Source organism: Mauremys reevesii, linkage group 3, assembly GCF_016161935.1.
Source record: "Mauremys reevesii isolate NIE-2019 linkage group 3, ASM1616193v1, whole genome shotgun sequence".
NCBI lineage: Eukaryota > Metazoa > Chordata > Testudines > Geoemydidae > Mauremys > Mauremys reevesii.
The window spans coordinates 178,441,963-178,461,559 of NC_052625.1; the positions used below are offsets into that span (position 1 = coordinate 178,441,963).

General features: G+C 41.0%; 1 protein-coding gene across 2 annotated transcripts in view; it reads right to left on the minus strand.

The window, feature by feature from the left end:
• YWHAQ (tyrosine 3-monooxygenase/tryptophan 5-monooxygenase activation protein theta) overlaps positions 1 to 19,597 on the minus strand; it is a 42,069-nt gene that overhangs the window by 12,565 nt on the left and 9,907 nt on the right. The gene's annotated exons all lie outside the window — the stretch shown is intronic.

A 19,597-nucleotide genomic window follows, 5' to 3' on the forward strand; every position in this document is an offset into this window, starting at 1 on the left:
TCCACAAAACTTGTATTTATTGAGACACAAGCTTCTTTCAGTGCAGCTCACCAATGGCAGTTATCACCAAGTATCATCATCCGTATATTACAAGAGTTGTGTAACACTCATATTGAGCATTACAATATAAAAGGGAGTAAAGGATGTGTACCCAGCCTCCAGCATCCTCCCAGACCACAAAGCAAGAGCTCTTAGGACTTCCTCTCCCCAGAAAGGGAAAAATACAGTAATGGACTAGAAACTGGCTAAGAGGCAAGAACAAGTTGGAATAAATATTAAATTTTCAGTATAGTAACATCTTATCAGTGGAGTACCCCAAGGTTCCATACTAGGACTACATTGAAACTTCGCTGCATCGCTGTTCTCTGCCTCTTTCAGATTAGGAACTGAATACAATCAGCGTGACAAGATTTACCCTCAAATTTAAAGACTGAAGAATTCAGAGGGTCAGGGACCAGGCCACGGTAGCCAAAGGCATAGCATGATGAAAGACTGAGTTCTGTATTGAGGCTATGTCTATATTGCGCAGCTTACAGCAGCATAGCCATGCTGCTTAAGTCTTGCCGCTATAAGGCATGCAGTATAGCGGCTTTTTGTCAGCAGGAGAGAGCTTTCCTGCTGACAAGACACCCCCGCTCTCCCAACGAGGAGTGGTAGCTTTGTTGGTGGGAGAGTGTCTCCCGCCGAAAAAGCTCTTTCCACAACAGCACTTCTTGTCAGGAAAACTTGTGTGTCGGGGAGTGTTTTTTCACACCTGAGTGACAAAAGTTTTACTGATGAAAGTGCAGTGTAGACATAGCCTGAGAAGTGCCAAATAATGCACACAGGAATGAATATGAACTATTCACATATACAACATGGTAGTGAGATAACATCTAAGAATCAAGATGCAGAGAAAAATCAAGAGACAAGGACAGAGGTCAATGCTAGGCATAAAAGCCATTAGCACTCTGGAAACCAGGAGTCAGAACACCACAGAAATGTACACATAGTACAACTGGATTGGAAGGTAGTGTCAAGATGAGCTATTGTTGGGATTTGGGAGAACTTAAGCTACAACTGACATGCAAACTTTTTCAGCCTCCTTCAAACAGTCAGGGAGGAATGGATAGAACATTCGGAGGACAGAATTTTGCTTGGGAAGATGTGGCCTGCAATAGCCTGGCTCATGGCCTACCCTCCTCTGACAAAAAGCCTTAGAAGTAGGTGGGATCTGCCAGTCTAAGGAGCTAACTCTCAAGAAGTGAAAATCTCACACAGAAGGTTTTCTGTAAAACAAAGATTTGTCAAAGCATGTCATGTTTTGGTTTGTAACAATATCAGACTTTCCATTCCCCCTCCCCTCCAAAATCACTGATGTCAACTTTAGGAAGTGTTAGTTATTTCAGCAAGTGAAGCTATATTAGTGGAAGGGGTTTAGGAAGGATCTCATATCAGTTAAATTGGCTTATGCTTTCTGTAAACTGAAGATTTATTGCAAACTTTTAGTACCACACAATGTTACAGAAATACTTGAACAGCTATCTACAAAAGGAGAAAGACAAACCACATAACACTGACAGAAGTTTACCTATTCTACTTGCAAACTGAAGAGTGTCAAGAAAACAGCAACACTGAAGCTACTGAAACTATATGAAGTAAATGAAGCCTCTAGGGAATTTAGCTAATCTAATATACTGTACAAAAGTGATTTTTCTTTACCATTCTTGGCACATTCCAAAACTAAATACATGTGGTAAAGGTATTAAGTTATTGCAGTTTTCTAAAGCATGCTCAGAAGATGGACTGATGCTAACAATTTAGGTATGTCTGTTGAACAAATGTCGGGTCTTAGCTAGTATTAATATACTATACACAATATAGAAAGACTTGTAGATTTGAAATAAACTAAGATATATGATGTGTTCTAGTTACTTTTCATCTATGGAGCTCAGAGAAAAGGGTGTCATCTCTCCCCTCCCTGCCCGCCTACCCTTAGGTGGTGATACAGAAGTGGAGAGTTCAGTGACTTGCTCCAAAAACCACAGTAAGTCAGTAAAAGAGCCAAGAGCAGAAAAAGTCTGACACCTATTGTTCTCTTCCATCCACTTGGATATACTTACCATTCCATAAAACATTTAATGTCTTACAAATAACTGATTTTATGTACGTTGTCACTTGTGAAGTAAGCAGTAATCTTGAATACAGGTGGCATGAATGATTCCTTCTCTTCTCGCCACAACTTGTGACATTTACAATTAACTTTATGTAATGAAGACAAAAGATTCAGGAAACTCATTTGCAGTGTGCATAATATATTTTATGTTAAAATAGTTTATGTAAACACATTTGATGTCATTCATGTCTACATAATGGCCAAGGGGAAATAGTTTACACAACAAGTTTAAGGAGTGGGAAAGCAAGTTTACCATCACTAATATGTAATCAGAAAACAAATAATCTATCAAGGACCTCCACACTTTACAAGTTTTAATCAAAACTTGTAATACCCCTCCATGATACACGTGTCTCATTTTTATAAAGTGAGAAGTTTGCCAAAATCACCAAGGAAGTCTGTCAGAAGCAAGAACAGAATTTAGATTCTCCAACTTCTAACCCTATACTCAAACATAGGAGCAAGTGTGCTAGAATAATTAAGGCACCAAAATGAGTCAACTTCAAGCACAAAAATATTCTGTTCCAAACCAAAAACTTCCTACTTCCCCTGTTTAGACAAGTTTTTACTGTACTGAATCGTGGTCATGACGACAAATTCTAAATGGATGTGGCCTCCTTGCAGATCAAGTGTCACCTGGATCAAATTTCTGGCTAGGTCCTTAAGGTAGCCTGGCTGGATATTCACATCAGGTCCATCACTGGCAATCATATTGTGCCTCAAGCTTTCGGCACCCATGTAATTGCTGACTGTGTAGTGGCATTCTTTGGTAAGACACACTTAGTCTTCAGTATGTCCATGCCAAGAAAGCCAACAAAACTGAACCAGTGCTGATGGAGACAGCTGCTGGGTTCAGCTTTAAATATCCTCATTTCTGATCTCATCCTGCCACTTCATAAGGAGCAGCTGATGAAGATGAGAATTGAAAACATCAATCCTGGTGTGTTTCAGCCTCTCTCAGCATCCACATTTCACTTCCATACAACAGGGTTGGTACAACTCTGGTTCTACAGAGCCACAGTTCTGTGGCGAGCTTCATGTCACAACATCCTCACAGAGGCCAAAGAGCCCCCAAAAAAAGTGTAGCAGCGGTGGATTCTCTGCAGCTTGAGGTCTTCAAACCACAATTTGAGGACTTCAATAACTCAGACATAGGCTAGGGGTTTGTTATAGAAGTGGATGGGTGAGATTGTGTGGTGTGCATTGTGCAGGAGGTCAGACTAGATGATCATAATGATCCCTTTTGACCTTAAAGTCTATGAGTCTATACTGCTACACAAGTGTCCACATCTTTTGAGTATCCTCCAGAACCATTTACAGTGCCTCCCAAATATTTGACAGTTGACATCTGCTCAACATACCATGCAGACCCAGTAATACTAGGACCGCTGTAATCTGGAGCTGCAAGCAGATTGATGGCAATGGCCAAGGAGTTAGTTTTATCTGGACTAATCAAACCAATGTGCACTGCTTCTTGCTCAAATGTATCAGCCATCAGTGAGGGCAATTCACTAAGCTGAGCCAACAAGACAATGTCAATGTATTCAAGATCTTGAAGCAGAATGTTGTTCAGCTCAAGGCCACTGACAACTGCCTCCTCAAGCTTATCCATTAACTAATCAATGTAAATACGGAATTGAATAGATGGTCATGATAATAATCCCTTTTGACTTTAAAGCCTATGAACGATGATATAATGCAGAATGCCAAACGCCCGTGGAGATAGGAAAGCATTCCATGTATCGGTCATTACTCAAGCACAGCTTTGTTCTACTCTGCAGAATGCTGATTTATTAGGACAACTGTAGAGCCTAGGAGCACTAATTATGGACCAGAACCACATTGTGCTGCCTACCTTCCTGAACATAAGTGATTTCCAGGGATTTCCAAGGGAAGGGTGAGCTAGTGAGGGGCACTGCAGTTAGGATGTTGTGTTCTAGAGGATCCAAACTCTCTTGTGCCTTACGTGATTAAAGCAAAGAACAATGCTGTCAGAATAGTTGCAAAGGGTCTGTATGTGTTAACTGTCTACACCTAACACTTCATCCCTTGAAGAGGTAATCCAGAAAGCTCACAACTTTAAGTGGAGTTCTGGGAGAGGGGGTATTTAAGCTCCGGGGGAAATCTGAAGGGTGAGCACTGAGCTGATGGGCTGGGCAACTGGACAGCAGGTTCTAGCTTTCAGGAGGAGGTGACAGAGAAGACAGCGTGTGCTTAGAGTGTCCAGGGATCCCATGACTGAGGCGATGGTTAGGCTTCATTCAGGGCTGGTCTACACTAAGAAATTAGGTCGGTATAACTACATCGCGCAGGGGTGTGAAAAATCCACTACCCTGAGCAATGCAGTTAAACCAACCTAACCCCTGGTGTAGACAGTGGTAGGCTGATGGGAGAATTCTCCCGTTGACCTAGCTACTGCCTTTTAGGGAGGTGGATTACCTACGCTGATAGGAAAACCCCTCCAGTCAGAATAGGAAGCATCTTCACTGAAGCGCTACAGCAGTGCCACTGTGCTGCTACAGCGTAAGTGTAGATATGCCCTCAGGCTCTGGAAGCTTTAAAATACCCAGAGTGAGTGATCACAAAGAGGCAATCAGCTGGAAGCTGTGACAGGCAGTATACAAGGAAACAATGAGAAAGCTGGTTTGCGTGATTGGCACTGGTCTCAGCACACCAGCAGCCTAAGAGTTGTCAAGTTTTTCGTAGGAATCACGAGAAAAGGAAAGTATTAAGGGTTCTGAAGGAGGATAATCATGTTTGTGGATGTTTACAAGGCACTCCTCCCAAGCATGAGGGGCAGCATGGGAGAAAACAGATTCACAGACTCTAGGACTGGAAGGGACCTCGAGAGGTCATCGAGTCCAGTCCCCTGCCTTTATGGCAGGACCAAATACTGTCTACACCATCCCTGATAGACATTTATCTAACCTACTCTTAAATATTTCCGGAGATGGAGATTCCACAACCTCCCTAGGCAATTTATTCCAGTGTTTAACCACCCTGACAGTTAGGAACTTTTTCCTAATGTCCAACCTAAACCTCCCTTGCTGCAGTTTAAGCCCATAGCCTCTAAGGATAGAACAAGCAGCAAAGGTGAACAAGTTTTCTCCCTCCTCCTGATGACACCCTTTTAGACACCTGAAAACTGCTATCATGTCCCCTCTCAGTCTTCTCTTTTCCAAACTAAACAAACCCAATTCTTTCAACCTTCCTTTGTAGGTCATGTTCTCAAGACCATTAATCATTCTTGTTGCTCTTCTCTGGACCCTCTCCAATTTCTCCACATCTCCACATGAAGGCTCTTGTTTCAAAATTTAACAAGTGAGGGATGGAGGCTACCATCATAGGCCAACTGAATGTGAGAATCAGCATCCTGATAGAAAGTAGGGTAGGCTCTGCAGCATCTTCAAAGTGAAAACAAGTAGCTTATGTTTGAAGTGACAGAAGGAGGCCCCTGTGTGCTCTTACGCGTAGGAGATCGAAGGGGGATATGCTGTTGCTTCCTTTCAGTACTCAAGCCCATTTTAAGGCTACACAGCTGCATGCCTGAACTTTAGTCCTTTGTTAGCTCATACACTCAGTAGTTTTCAACCTTTGCAGACTACTGTACCCCTTCCAGGAGTCTGATTTGTCTTGCATACCCCAAGTTTCATCTCACTTAAAAACTACTTGCTTAAAAATACAAAAAAAAAGTATGACAGCACACTATTACTGAAAAATTGCTTACTTTCTCAATTGTCTGTATGAAATTTTAGTTTTTACTGACTTTGCTAGTGCATTTTATGTAGCCTGTTGTAAAACTAGGCGAATATCTAGATGAAGTGATGTATCCCCTGGAAGACCTCTGTGTACACATACCCCTGGTTGAGAACCACTGCACTGACTAACTACACATTTACATTCCACATTGAGTTTAGGTGAACAGAATGTAAGCAAAAGGGAGAAATACGATAGTGAAACTCTGGCCATTTGTTTTTTCCTCCTTCAATCTCTCTAGTAAAGCTTTCTGCTACCAAGATTCTTGTACGTGAAAGTGCAGTTCTCCAACTATAAAAGTAATTCAATGTATACCTATGTCATCTTCTGTGTTTACCCTCTTTCTACCTTGGCCACTAACTTTGAGTGTTTGAGAACAAAACTATTTTAATTCAAGGAGTCCCACAAGAGGAATAATATGAAGTCAGCTTTGATGACTATTTGCTGACCACATTAATCCAAGAATATTAAGGCTGCAATTTTCAAGTCAGCCTAAGGGAATTGGGTGCTTAACTCCCTTAGGCCCCTTTGAAGATGTTAATTTCACATTGTGTACTTTCATTTTCAAAAGTTCAGGATGCTACAGAAACATTCAGAAGATTGCACATAATAGAACCACACAGATTCTACTACCAGTACTTGAGTTATTTGGTTTCAAGGTAGTTAAAAGCAAGGTAATACAAACCAACGTTTTGTATTTACCTCCTCAACTCAGAATAGCTGAAGTTCTTATTTTTGTACCACCCAAAATATGTTGAGTAATCTTGCTTTTATAATTAGGCACAGATGGTTAAGCAACATCATGCAAACAAAAAAAGCTACTTGGAAAAAGGAGCCGGTTGAGTCAGTGTTTAGTTTCAAGCAATAATAAGTGTGTTAATGTTCAGAATTCCTGCTGTAATAAAAGTTACCCTCTGAATGAAGTTCAGGTTATAGTAAATCTCAATTCTTAGGTCAAACTGCTTAAACACTTGAGTTGAAGTGCCATTTAAGTTTCTTGCACTGACTCAGATATTACCACCAACACCTCAAAGTTTGACTTTGATTTGTAAGGAACAGCATCTTAACAGTATTAATTTGATTTTGTAGAAAGCACTTCAAGACTACTAAAGCTTGAAATCCAGTAAATCTGATATAGGTAAATCAGAAACACTACTTTTTATACCAAGGCAGACAAGATAGGTCTTTTATCATTTGAGCTTCAGAGAAAGAGTTCAATAGAATCAGCCTAGTCAGCAAGAGAATTAGGATACTGATCAAGTTGTCAATGCTGATACTGCTCAAAGGCAAGAGCTCAATTTCTGCAATCTTTTCCAGCCTGAGTAGAAGTAACAGATTTTAGTGATCTTATGTTAAAACCAAGACAAATTTAGCTGCAAATCCCAGCTAGGATTCACTTATCTGAACAGGAGTCAACATTCAATTCTTGAAGGAAAGCTAATCTTTCTGCAGTATGTGGGAGAAATGAACTTAATTTCTACAAACAGCTTTACCCACAGATCTTCAGTTTTAATACTATTTTCTTCAGCATGTTCTCCTAACTACTTAAAAATAAAGAACATTTGAATACTTCTAGGTTCCCAAGAACATTGACATTCAGTCATCAAAAGATGCTACTTATGACTGAACAAATAGTGCTGAGAAAGTATTTAAGAACAGTTAGCAACCATATATACAAATATACACCAAAAAACTATTTTCCACCTCTTGCAGTACAAAGTGACACTACAGGAGCTGTTGTAAGTATTTTACTTAGGGTATGTCTACACTAGCAAGTTTCTGCACCACAAGTTATAACACTTATTAAAACGCTAGAATTAAACCGCTGTTGCGTGTCCACACTGTGCTCCTTGTGACGCTGGAGCACATCCACATTAGCAGTCCTTGCAACAGCAAAGACAGCAGTGCATTGTGGTAGCTATCCCACTATGCAACTGGCCACAGGGTGCTTTGGGAAGGGTTTGCAATGTCTCATCATGGGGGCAGGAACAGCATCACATGATGCAGGTTTCCCAATCTCCACTCCAGCTGGGGCAGGGGCCACACCAGACAGCTCAGCCCTGCTCCAGATGGGGCGCAGAGTCGGGGGCCGCACCACACATCTCTCGGAAGCAGCTGCATTGCCCCGCTCCGACGGTCGGGGGCCACTCCATGCGTAGGAGCTGGAGAAGGGACATGCCACTGCTCCTGGGAGCCGCTTGAGGTAAGTGCCGCTCGGAACCTGCACCCCAGAGCCTCTCCCCAACACCCTGCCCCAGCCCTGATCCCCCTCCCGCTCTCCAAACCCCTCGATCCCAGCATGGAGCACCCTCCTGCACCCCAAACCTCTCATCCCCAGCCCCACCCCAGAGCCTGCACCCTCAACCAGCGGTCTCACCCCAACCCCAATTTTGTGAGCATTCATGGCCTGCCATACAATTTCTATTCCCTGATGGAAAAGTTTGCACACCTCTGTCTTAGACCAACTCATCCACTCAAAATTAGCTTCAGTGACAATGCCTTTTTAACTACTGTTGATACTAAGTTGCTTTAGTTTCATAGCACACTGATCAGTGTGGCTTTAGAACACTTGTAGTTATGCTTGTATTCATGGATGACTGCATTTTTCTGTCCACCTGCCAAACATCTGAACACCAATTGCCTATTTCAGGCTGATACATTTTAGTGGTCACTTTTTTCCTCAGTAAAGAAGAAAGAATTCCCTGGCCCTAATCTGTTGCCTCTTCTGGAGTTCTGTTATGAAAGGTAAAACCATTCTTCTAGATCCAACTTTTGTGCATCAGTTTACTGTTTGAAGACATTAAGAGGGGACTGGATGACAAGCTATTTAAGACACTAGGCTTTTATCCCCAGATGCCATAAGTAATTTAGGGATCAAGTAAAGTGATTTTCCATTTAATTCCTTTCCAATAATAGTGGAATGACCTAATCTGCTTTTTCCATTTTGATTCTGAATGCTTGCCTACATAGTTTTAAGAACTGGCAGCCAATGCTTAGGATTGGCTAAGGACTAAGTACATTTCTAAGTAAATTTACTAAGTAAATTTCTTTATGTATACAAGAATTCTACAATAGGGTCTCACCAACATTTGCAGAAGTGGTGATTCAAGTGAAACTCCTGAGGAAACTGTTTTTTTCCTTAATAGGTAAGGCCCACAGGAAGACGCCATCTTAGTTTATGAAAATTAATTGTAGTGGAGACACCCTGACACCAGGCACGATGTTAGTTTTTTTAATAAGTAGATTAAAATGGTGTTAATAGTTAATGGCATAGTTCTAAGTCACAGAATCATAGAAATGTAGAGCTGGAAGGGACCTCAGGGAAGTCCTCTAGTCCAGCCTATGATGCACTAAGGATCAAGCAGGGTATGCAAATCTTCTCTTATCAAGACATGTTTCACATTTATAACTAAGGTTTCAGAGTAGCAGCCGTGTTAGTCTGTAGCCACAAAAAGAACAGGAATACTTGTGGCACCTTAGAGACTAACAAGTACTCCTGTTCTATTTATAACTAAATGATTTATTAAACAGAAGGATGAACTGTAGAGTTAGTGAATTAAACTAATTTCAGGTCAGCCTGGGAAAAGTTTCAAATATGTCTAAGTGAAAGAGATCTTAAATTCCTACTTGCTTAAGTCTCTTGCAAAATAAGAGTCTCCTGAGTTACTTACTCAGACCTATTGTGCCAAATTTATAAAACATGAACTCAAAAGTTTGATGTCCTTCCCCTCCACTCTCTATATATAGAAAAGCAGACTTGAACCCAAAGTTTTTGATCGAAGCTCATGAATTCAGCATTTTTATTTAAATGTTTTAAGGGATTAGAAATTTAGGCCTTAACACATTTTGTATTACATTCAGATTTCATTTTAAACAGATTTTTTTTAAAAGAAAAAATAAATTTAAAAAATCTGATTTAAATTTTAAAACGGTACTTTTAGAATGTCAAAAAAAATTTATTTTTATCCACCCTGGAACCAAGTGCAGTAACTCCTCACTTAACGTTATAGTTATATTCTTGAAAAATATGACTTTAAGCGAATCCAATTTCCCCATAAGAATTAATGTAAGGGGGGGCGTGCAGGTATTTAGTTTCCAGGGAATTTTTTTTGTCAGACAAGCGACATTAAAACTTATATTGTCTAGGTATATAAACAATTTTAAACAATGTAATATTGTACTCAGCAATAATGATTGTGAAGCTTGGTTGAGGTGGTGGAATCAGAGGGTGAGCATCTGGCTACTCCTCTTGCTGTTCTTTCCAAAGTGCTGGGGGGCAGCTGATTGCTGCAGGTGGGAGGAGGCGGCGGCTGCGTGCCTCCTGAATGCTGCAAAACAGCTGATTGCTGCGGGTGGGAGGCGAGCAGCCTCCCCCGTCCTTCCCCACACCTCCCGCCCGCAACAATCTGCTATTTCGGGGCATTCAGGAGGCTCTGGGGGGAGAGGGGACAGGCTGTGTGCTGCGTCCTCGCTCCTCCCCCCAGAGCCTCCTGAACCCTGCAAAATAGATGACTGCTGCAGGCAGGAGGCGTGGGAAGGAAGCGGGGAGTTGCTGATCTGCTGGGCTGCCGGCGAGCGGGAGGCGCTGGGGGTGGTGGAGGGGAGCTGATGGCCCACCCTGGTTCCAAGCCCCCATGGCCAAACATTAAAAGCAAACATTGCGCAACTTTAAATGAGTACGCTCTCTAATAGATCAGTGATGTAACAACGAAACGGGATGACATTAAGTGAGGAGTTACTGCATACCAAGATAATCTCTGATAGGTGTTTGTCTAAACTGTTCTTAAAGACCTCCAATTACTACGGCCGTACCAAATTCACGATCCATTTTGGTCAACTTCAGGGTCATAGGATTTTAAAAGTCATAAATTTTCATGTCAGCTATTTAAATCTGAAATTTCACAATGTTGTAATTGCAGGGTCCTGACCAAAAAGGAGAGTTGTGTGTGGGTGGGGGGGAAGTGGTTCCCACAAGGTTATTGTAGAGGTGGTTGTGGTACTGCTACCCTTACTTCTGCGCTGCCGCTGATGGTGGCGCTGCCCTCAGAGCTGGGCAGCTGGAGAACAGCAGCTGCTGGCTGGGATCCCAGTTCTGAAGGCAGAGCCACCTCTAGCAGCAGCGCAGAGGTAGAGATGACACAGTATTGTATTGCTACCCTTACTTCTGCACTGCTGCTTCCAGGGTGCTGCTTTCAGAGCTAGACGCCTGGCCAACAGCCACCCATCTTCAGCCACCCAGCTCTGAAGGCAGCGCTGAAGTCAGGGTGGAAATACCGTGACCTCCCCGAAAATAACCTTGTGGCCCCCCTGCAACTCCCTTTTGGGTCAGGACTCCCAATTTGAAACGCTGGCCTTCCCAGTGAAATCTGTACAGTATAGGGTAAAAGCACACAAAAGACCAGAGTTCACAGGGGGAGACCAGATTTCAGGGTCTTGTGACAAGTTTTTCATGGCTGTGAATTGGGTAGGGCCCTACCAATAATAGGGATTCCACAACCTTCTTTGGAAGCCTATTCCAGGCTCCTTAACTATCCTTATAGTTTACAAGTTTTTCCTAAATCCATGGAACTTAAGTTGCCTCAAAATGGCAGCTCTTCACTTCAGCTGGTGGATAGCCTGCCCGTTAGCAGGGAAAAAAAAAGCTTGTGCCAGTCAGTATGTTTAAGTATAAGCATCTGAATTAAGTAGCAGAATTACAGATGGTTAAAGATCAGAGGCACAATAATCTTGAAGTGGAGATTTAATATTATAGGCAATTCATAAATGGACAGAATTGTTTGTAAGGCACTTTAGAACCCTAAAGGCCATCACAAGTCTTAAGGAAACCACATAATCACTAGATCAAAGGTAAACTTCTTTCATTGATCAGAAACTGGCGAAGACAAAATAAGAATAAATGGTAAGTTTGACATGATACTGCACAGTCCTTTATTATCAGGGTTGAAAATATTCACTAATGACCTAGAAAGGACAAATGGGGCAATGAGATGGCAAAATTTAAGTCAAAACTAAAGACTGAGGCCTGGTTTACACTCAAAGTTAAGTTAACCCAGCTACATCGTCAGGGGTGTGAAAACTCCACACTTCTGAGCGGCAAGGTTAAGTTGACCTAACCACCAGTGAACACAGCGCTATGTAGACAAAAGAATTCTTCCACTGATCTAACTACTGCCTCTGAAGGAGGTGAAGCACTATAGCAGCACAGATGTACCTCTGCAGCATTTCAAATGTAGACAAGCCCTGAGATACTCAAGAGCCCTAACGGGCAGGCGAATAGAGGGCACATAGGTATATGAAATTCAGTATTGAAAAAGGAAAGTAATGCACACTGGAAGGAAAGTTTTTTACAACTCAGATATTGTTAGTAAACAAACAATTCAGGTAGACCATTTGATGTCACTGAAGCAAACATTAAAATGTCTAAAGAATGGATTAGGATTCACTGAAATTATAATTTCATTATGTTATTAGAATACTCCAAAATGGAACACTTTACTCTGGCCATGCCTTCTCAAGGAGACAGACAGAACGTGTTCAGAGACATGGAAAGACTTCTATATTAGGAAAGACAAAAATTTTGGATACAATTATGCAGAGATGGGTGCATGCAATAGCAAAAGGTATATGGAAAAAGTCTAGGCAACATTAAAAAGGAGGAAACGTAGCAAATGAATAACATGCAGTTACAATAGACAGAATAGAGTTTAAAATATATAAACCCTCATATTTCAGGGCATATGCTAACCACTCATGGGATCATGAAGGAATTGTTCCTATGAACTATTTTCCATGACAGATTTTATTAACTTCTTTGAAAAACTGGTATTGGAAAAAGGATATCTGACCAGGTGATCTTCCGATCCAGTATGGAAACTGGAATGTTTTGCTGTTTCACCAATGCTATTTTAAGATGTACACTTAGCCAAATGAGTGCCTTGGTGGAGAACCCTAAATTAATTATCTTCAGTTTTTATAACTTCTAGAGCAGTGGTTAGGTTCCCGAACATTTTCATCCCACATCGCCCTTTGGGCTCATCTCTTAACATGACTCCTCCAGGGCCAGCAGTGATGCCAATTCACATATTTCAGAGAAAGGAGCAAGTTTTTCAGCCCTACATCCCCCAATCCACATCCAGCCTTGCTAACCCATTCTGCAGGAGGGAGTTGCCATTGCAATCTAGACTAGGCACCCCTTCTTCAGCAGTATCAGCAGCACAAGTTCCCCCTCCCTGCTGGGCTGGGAGGGAGGAAGCGGGGGGCTCAGCACCATCAGCCCTTGGAATCTGCTACCAGGGACCAGCTGCTCGAGAGCCAACCCTGTTAATGCCTGTGATGCCTTCCCTGGGATGAGATCATGAACACCCTCCGTCCTAAATGACATCCCTGGCTCATGCTGTGCCTATCCCCCCAACCCCTCGGAAACCCCCCCCCCAAAACCCCCATCAATCTTGAGCAACACCAGTGTCAGTTCTTCCCGATTCAAATTTCAATTAATTCCATAAAAAATTAGGTGCATAAAAAAAAATTACTTTAAAAAAAAACTAAGATTTTTTAAAAATTGATATTTATTTAAATTAAATACAGGCATTTTTTAAAAAGAATTCTAAAGTTGTTAAATTTTTTTAATTACAATTAAATTTGAAATTTTAAACTTTTAAAATGTTATTCTATATACTTCTTAAATAAATGGGTATACATATAGGCTGTGGCTACACTTAGCACTTCAAGGCGCTGCCGCGGCAGCGCTTTGAAGCGCTAAGTGTAGTCAAAGCGCCAGCGCTGGGAGAGAGCTCTCCCAGCGCTGTCCGTACTCCACCTCCCTGTGGGGAATAACGGACAGCGCTGGGAGCCGCGCTCCCAGCGCTGGGGCTTTGACCACTGGCACTTTGCAGCGCCGCAATTTGCAGCGCTGGAGAGGGTGTGTTTTCACACCCTGCTGCAGCGCTGCAAATTTGTAAGTGTAGCCAAGCCCATAGTGTATACTCCTGGTTAGCAAAGAGAAGCACCAAATTTAGTTGCAAAGTGACATTTTTAATGGTTACCAATTAGAATCAGCCTCTCTAATAAAAAGTACAAGTGCAAAACACAAGTACACCTCTATCCCAATATAATGTGACCCGATATAACACAAATTCGGATATAACGCGGTAAAGCAGCGCTCGGGGGGGGCGCGCAGGGCTGCGCACTCTGGTGGATCGAAGCAAGTTAAATATAACGCGGTTTCACCTATAACATGGTACGATTTTTTGGCTCCCGAGGACAGCGTTATATAGGGTAGAGGTGTAAATAGATTTAAATCAAGGTTTCCTGCTTGCTGATTTAAAATGACTATTTAAATCAATCCACCCTGTAAGAAACCTATACATACAATGTGAAGTAGGAAAGATCTCTCACAAGATGAAGTTTTATGATTCCTACTGTATAAATGCATATGTATATTAAAGGTGCATTGCCAATCCTTTCTACCCCATTCATACTACTTTCCAAAATAGTAACCTCTCACTGAAAGCAGAGGATAGGAAACTGAGTTACGTGCATGCCATGATTCTTCATCACATTATAGAATCTAAAATTTTGGATCATCATAATTGTGTTTCTACTCTTTATGGTTCAAGTTGTGAACAAAGGGTAAACCCATGCAGAGGTTGCCTCAGATATGCACCAGTTGTCTTTGGGGCAATTAACTCAAACTCAGTATCAACATTACCAAAACAAACAAATTAGTGGCAACAATCAGCTAATGTGATTATTCTTTCCAACCAAACTGCTTTTGACAACATCCCAGCTGTCAATAGACCATACTACTTCTATTCAGCCACCAAACCCTCTGGATTACATTTACAATTGTATGTATTTCAGTACAAAATTTTATAGTTCACTAAAGATCCCGGGGCAACATAAATTAAGGTTAATATCAAACACGGAACACTGATTGTTGAATTACTGAAATGAGTAACCTAAACCTTAGTTTATTTCTGAAGCCACTGTAAAAGCCAAGGGTCTCTCCAGCAGAATTCAGATAAAAAAATGCCAATTTCTAAACTGGGCCTTAGATTATGAAGAAAGTAAAACAAAACCGCACACCAAGAGATTTAGGTCTGTGATAACCATGTAACTGCTCCAGCAGGTGTCTCAGGATTTAAGAGCAATCATCTCAAATTTTATTAAACAGTGCTAATTACATTATTTTGAAAATGTAAGCATATTAAAAAACCTCAGTGCTTCTAATATACAAGATATGGGTTATTGCATAAACCTCATTCTCAGATCCGACTTTTGAAGTCTACTGTTACAAAAACCCAGCCATGTAAAGAATGGAAAATATAGAGAAACAGGATTTACAATTTCTCATGAACTAGAGTATATTTTAGAAAATCATCCATCTCTTTAAAAATCTGCTAGTGATGAAGAATCCACCACGAACCTTGGTAAATTGTTCCAATAGTTAAATCACACACTGTTGGAAATGTATGCCTCATTTCCATTTTGAATTTGTCTAACTTTAATTTCCAGCCATTGGATCATGTTAAAACTTTGTATACTAGATTGAAGAGAACATTATATGGGGAACAAGCTTGATATGAACCTACAGAATCTGATCAAGTCATCCCTTAACCTTCTCTTTAAGCTGAAAAGGAGCTCTTTCTATATCACATAAGGCATGTTTTCCCTAATCCTTTCATCACTCTCATGGCTCTCCTCAGAACCCTGATCAAATGACTGTGCTTCCTGATGCATTTTTAAAAACTAGTAGCCACCATGTTAGTCTGGTAAGAAAGTCTTGTCAGCCATCATACAACAAGCTTTGAGAGGTGGGATGACAGGTTTTTTTTAATGCTGTTTCCTGATTAAGTACCTGACCGCATGATTGACGCAAAGCAGCTACAATTTGAGGGATTTTAATACATAAAGCATGAAACAAGCAACATCAGCATCTTGAAAGTTAGCCATTTTTTAAATAAGATTTAGTGTCAGTACTGTCCCCACATTACCATACCAATTTATTTTCAATTTAAAAATCTCTTCCCTGTTGTATGAAAAGCCCCAACAAAGTGGGGATATAGAAACTGATATACAAAGTGTTATCTAATACAGAAAGTACACGAATTAAGCCTAAAACAGTGAACCCTGTGAGAAATGTGTCATGTCCCTTGAAGGGTGAAGTACTAAAGACCCTGAAGTTGGTACAAGGTATCACAGAAGCCTGCCATATTGTGAAAAATCTCCATTTCCTTCTCCTCTCCATACAAAAGGCAGCAAAGCTAGGAATCAATACCAATATCAGTAGCATACAAGTAGCAATCAAAAGGTTCTCAGACACCATGTACTGTTGTTTATACTCTGCTACACCACACGTTAATTGCTTCTCAAAGGAAGGGTGCACCTAGTGCATTTGGAAGTATTCCATTTTTTAAAAACCTGAAAGCTGTAGCCATTTAGATGCACTGGATGATTGCGAAAGTAGCAATGTTTGTGCGCTAGAGCTTTGAGCATGTCATGCAAGTTTAACACTACATTTAACCATACTCAAAGTAAACAATCCACAACTCCTTCTTTTATCTTTATAATGAATAAAGAATTTTAGAATCAGTTATATAGAAATTAAATTCTATGGCCTCCAAGTCTGGGGAATTGTGGGATCTTCAAAAGCACTCCAGTTACTTGGTAATTGTGTTCCTAAATCACTTAAGCACTTTTGAAAATTCCACACAATTTTAGTCATTCAACAGTATCCAGTAGAACAATCAAGCAATTCAACCAGGTTTACTGAAAATTTCTCTGCTTATGGGCAGCAAATGACATTCAAACTGCAAGTTTTCTGCCAAAGCCATATGGTAACTGGGCCATGTTTTTGTTTCAATGACCATTCTCTTGCCTGAAGGATTAAATCCCCCGTCACCTGTGAAACTGCATCAAGATTATCTTGTTTTAAGTTCCATCTTCTGCTTTTGGGACACAATTAGCACCAATAACATCTTATCACACAGTTGTGACCAGCTCTGTGTCCAATGATGAGAGCTGTATGTGAATGGCTTGCAAGCAAACAGGTAAAGTCAAAATGAAATTAAGAATTTTAAACAGCCTGCAGTAGAAGTATTTCAGTGGAGATAAGAATAGTAAAGTAATTTTATTTATTTATTATTATTATTCAACTAGGAGAGCTGGAGCACTCTTTAGGGAAAAAAGGAACGTCAGACTATGTTACAGCATTTTAGTTACTTAACCACAGTAGAACCTCACACTTATGAACACCTCAGGAATGGAGGTTGTTTGTTACTCTGAACAAAATGTCATTGTTCTTTCAGATGTCTACAACTGAACAATGACTTAATACAGCTTTGAAACTTTACTATGCGGAAGAAAAATGATGCTTTTAACCATCTTAATTTAAATGAAATAAGCACAGAAACAGTTTACTTACCTTGTCAATTTTTTTTTAAAGTAGTTTATGGCTAATATGTTGTATTTGCCTTTTTTGGGGAGTGGTGGTGGTGGGGTGTCATTGCAGCTGTTTGATTGTATACTTCCAATTCCAAATGAGGTGTGCGGTTGACTGGTCAGTTCGTAACTGTGAGGTTCTACTGCTGCATGTAAAATACTGCTAAGATTATTTATAAATGCAGATTTCTAGAACAGCATGTATGAATTTCTGAAAGCTGAGCTGTATAGACAGCAACAAAGTTTTTTTTGGTTTGTTAGTAACATAACTGGGTAATAGCAGCCACCTACTGCACCCAAAATATCCACTCGTTTTAGATCGCAACAGTTTAGTGACTGACAAGGAACTCTTCCATATTGTTTGCAAGCAGTTATTGCACTTACCACAGACTAGACTACAGAGAAGTTTTACACTACATGAGAACCTCTGAGAGGTAGCTTACCCAGAGTAGGAACTTAATGTTCCTGGAAACCAGGAATAACTTGAAGTTTGATTAAAAGCTATGATATGCTGAAGGGGGCTCACCAGAGCACTTTTTGTTCCTTCTCTAATTCATATGCAAGCACTGGGAAATTTGTTCTTTATAGTGGCGGTTTCAATCTTTCAGCTGCTGACTCATGGAACAGAGTAGCAACAGAATGAAGTAAGTAACGGAAAGGAAAATAGGGTAAAACTACAGATGGTGCTGGGAGGGAAAGCAGCAGTATCACAGCTAGCAGTGAAAACTGATAATAAACCCCTTTCCCCCACTACAGCAAGATGTGCATCTTTGTTTTTGCTGATGCCAGGGAACAGGAAAAGCATGTGGCTTTGTAGGTTTCTGTCTTCACTACTTCCTGCAGACTTTAGGGGCAAATGAAAGCAGGCAGTTGCCAATGAGGCCCCAGACAAGAGCACACAGGGAGCACATGCAGTGAAATTGGCGTAAGTTTACTGGGATATGCGCAAACATCACCTTTGTGAACATTACACATTTGCACTACATACACCAATTGATTAGGGTAACTTCAGCATAGACAAGCCAAAAGGGCTCAATGCTCACATCTCATTCAGTTCCAGAGCCACTAGATCAGGTGTGGCCAACCTGAGCCTGAGAAGGAGCCAGAATTTACCAATATACATTGCCAAAGAGCCACAGTAATATGTCAGCAGCCCCTCTCTCCCTCCCACTCCCAGCACCTCCCGCCCACCAGCAGCCCCGCTGATCAGCCCCCCCCCCCCATCAGCTGTTTTGTGGCATGCAGGAGGCTCTGGGGGGAGGGGGAGGAGTGAGGGCATGGCAGGCTCAGGGGAGGGGGCAGGAAGGGGTGGAGTGGGGGCAGAGCCAGGGGCTGAGCAGTGAGCATCCCCTGGCACACTGGAAAGTTGGCACCTGTAGCTCCAGCCCTGGAGTCAGTGCCTATACAAGGAGCTGCATATTAACTTCTGAAGAGCCACAGGTTGGCCAGCCCTGCACTAGACCACTTATAGAAGCATCTATTAAGATGAAGTAACAAAACAGGATGAGACAGTTTATCATAAAAACTCTTGAGACTTCAATTTGACAGGAAGTAAAGGCACAAGGGGGTAAAAGTCTCAAAGTCTGGAGGGTTGGTTGCATGTATGAATCCCAACACACTGGTGGCTAGATTGGATCACAGAAGAGGAGAGATGATTTGAGGGAGCCCCATTGTAAAATACTGGCAACACATCAGTAAGTCTAATTAGAATTCTGTCACAGGAAACAAGAATCAGTCTAAACCTGTGGTTTATGAGTCATACTATTTTTTTTAAAAAAAATGAAGCTTTAGCAAGTTTTAACCATGCCTGAAACAGTAGAAGTTTTTTTAAGAAATGAAATACTACTTTTTCCTTAATACACTTAAAAGGTAATTGCCTTGACTGATTTACCAAGTAGTTTCAAATAAATCTTTTTAAGAAAACTGTTTAGAATTGTTAGACTAGATTTTTAATTCAGAAAAAAAATTCTAGGTGGCAGCAAACATTGGAACATAAGTATTTCCACACAACCCAGGAAGATGTTCCCCTTGTCAGAGGAGCTAGAATTCTTGGCTTGATTTTGCTTCTCAATTACTACTGAAAGAGACAGCAATAACTACAAGTCTCCTAATCCAAGTGAATACAAGTTTACCTCCTGGTTAAACTAGAAATACTACTTTATTTTTAAGACCTTGCTATCACCTCTTCCTGTCCTAAGATGCCTGACATATTAGATACGACTTAAAATGTTATTTTATCATTACATT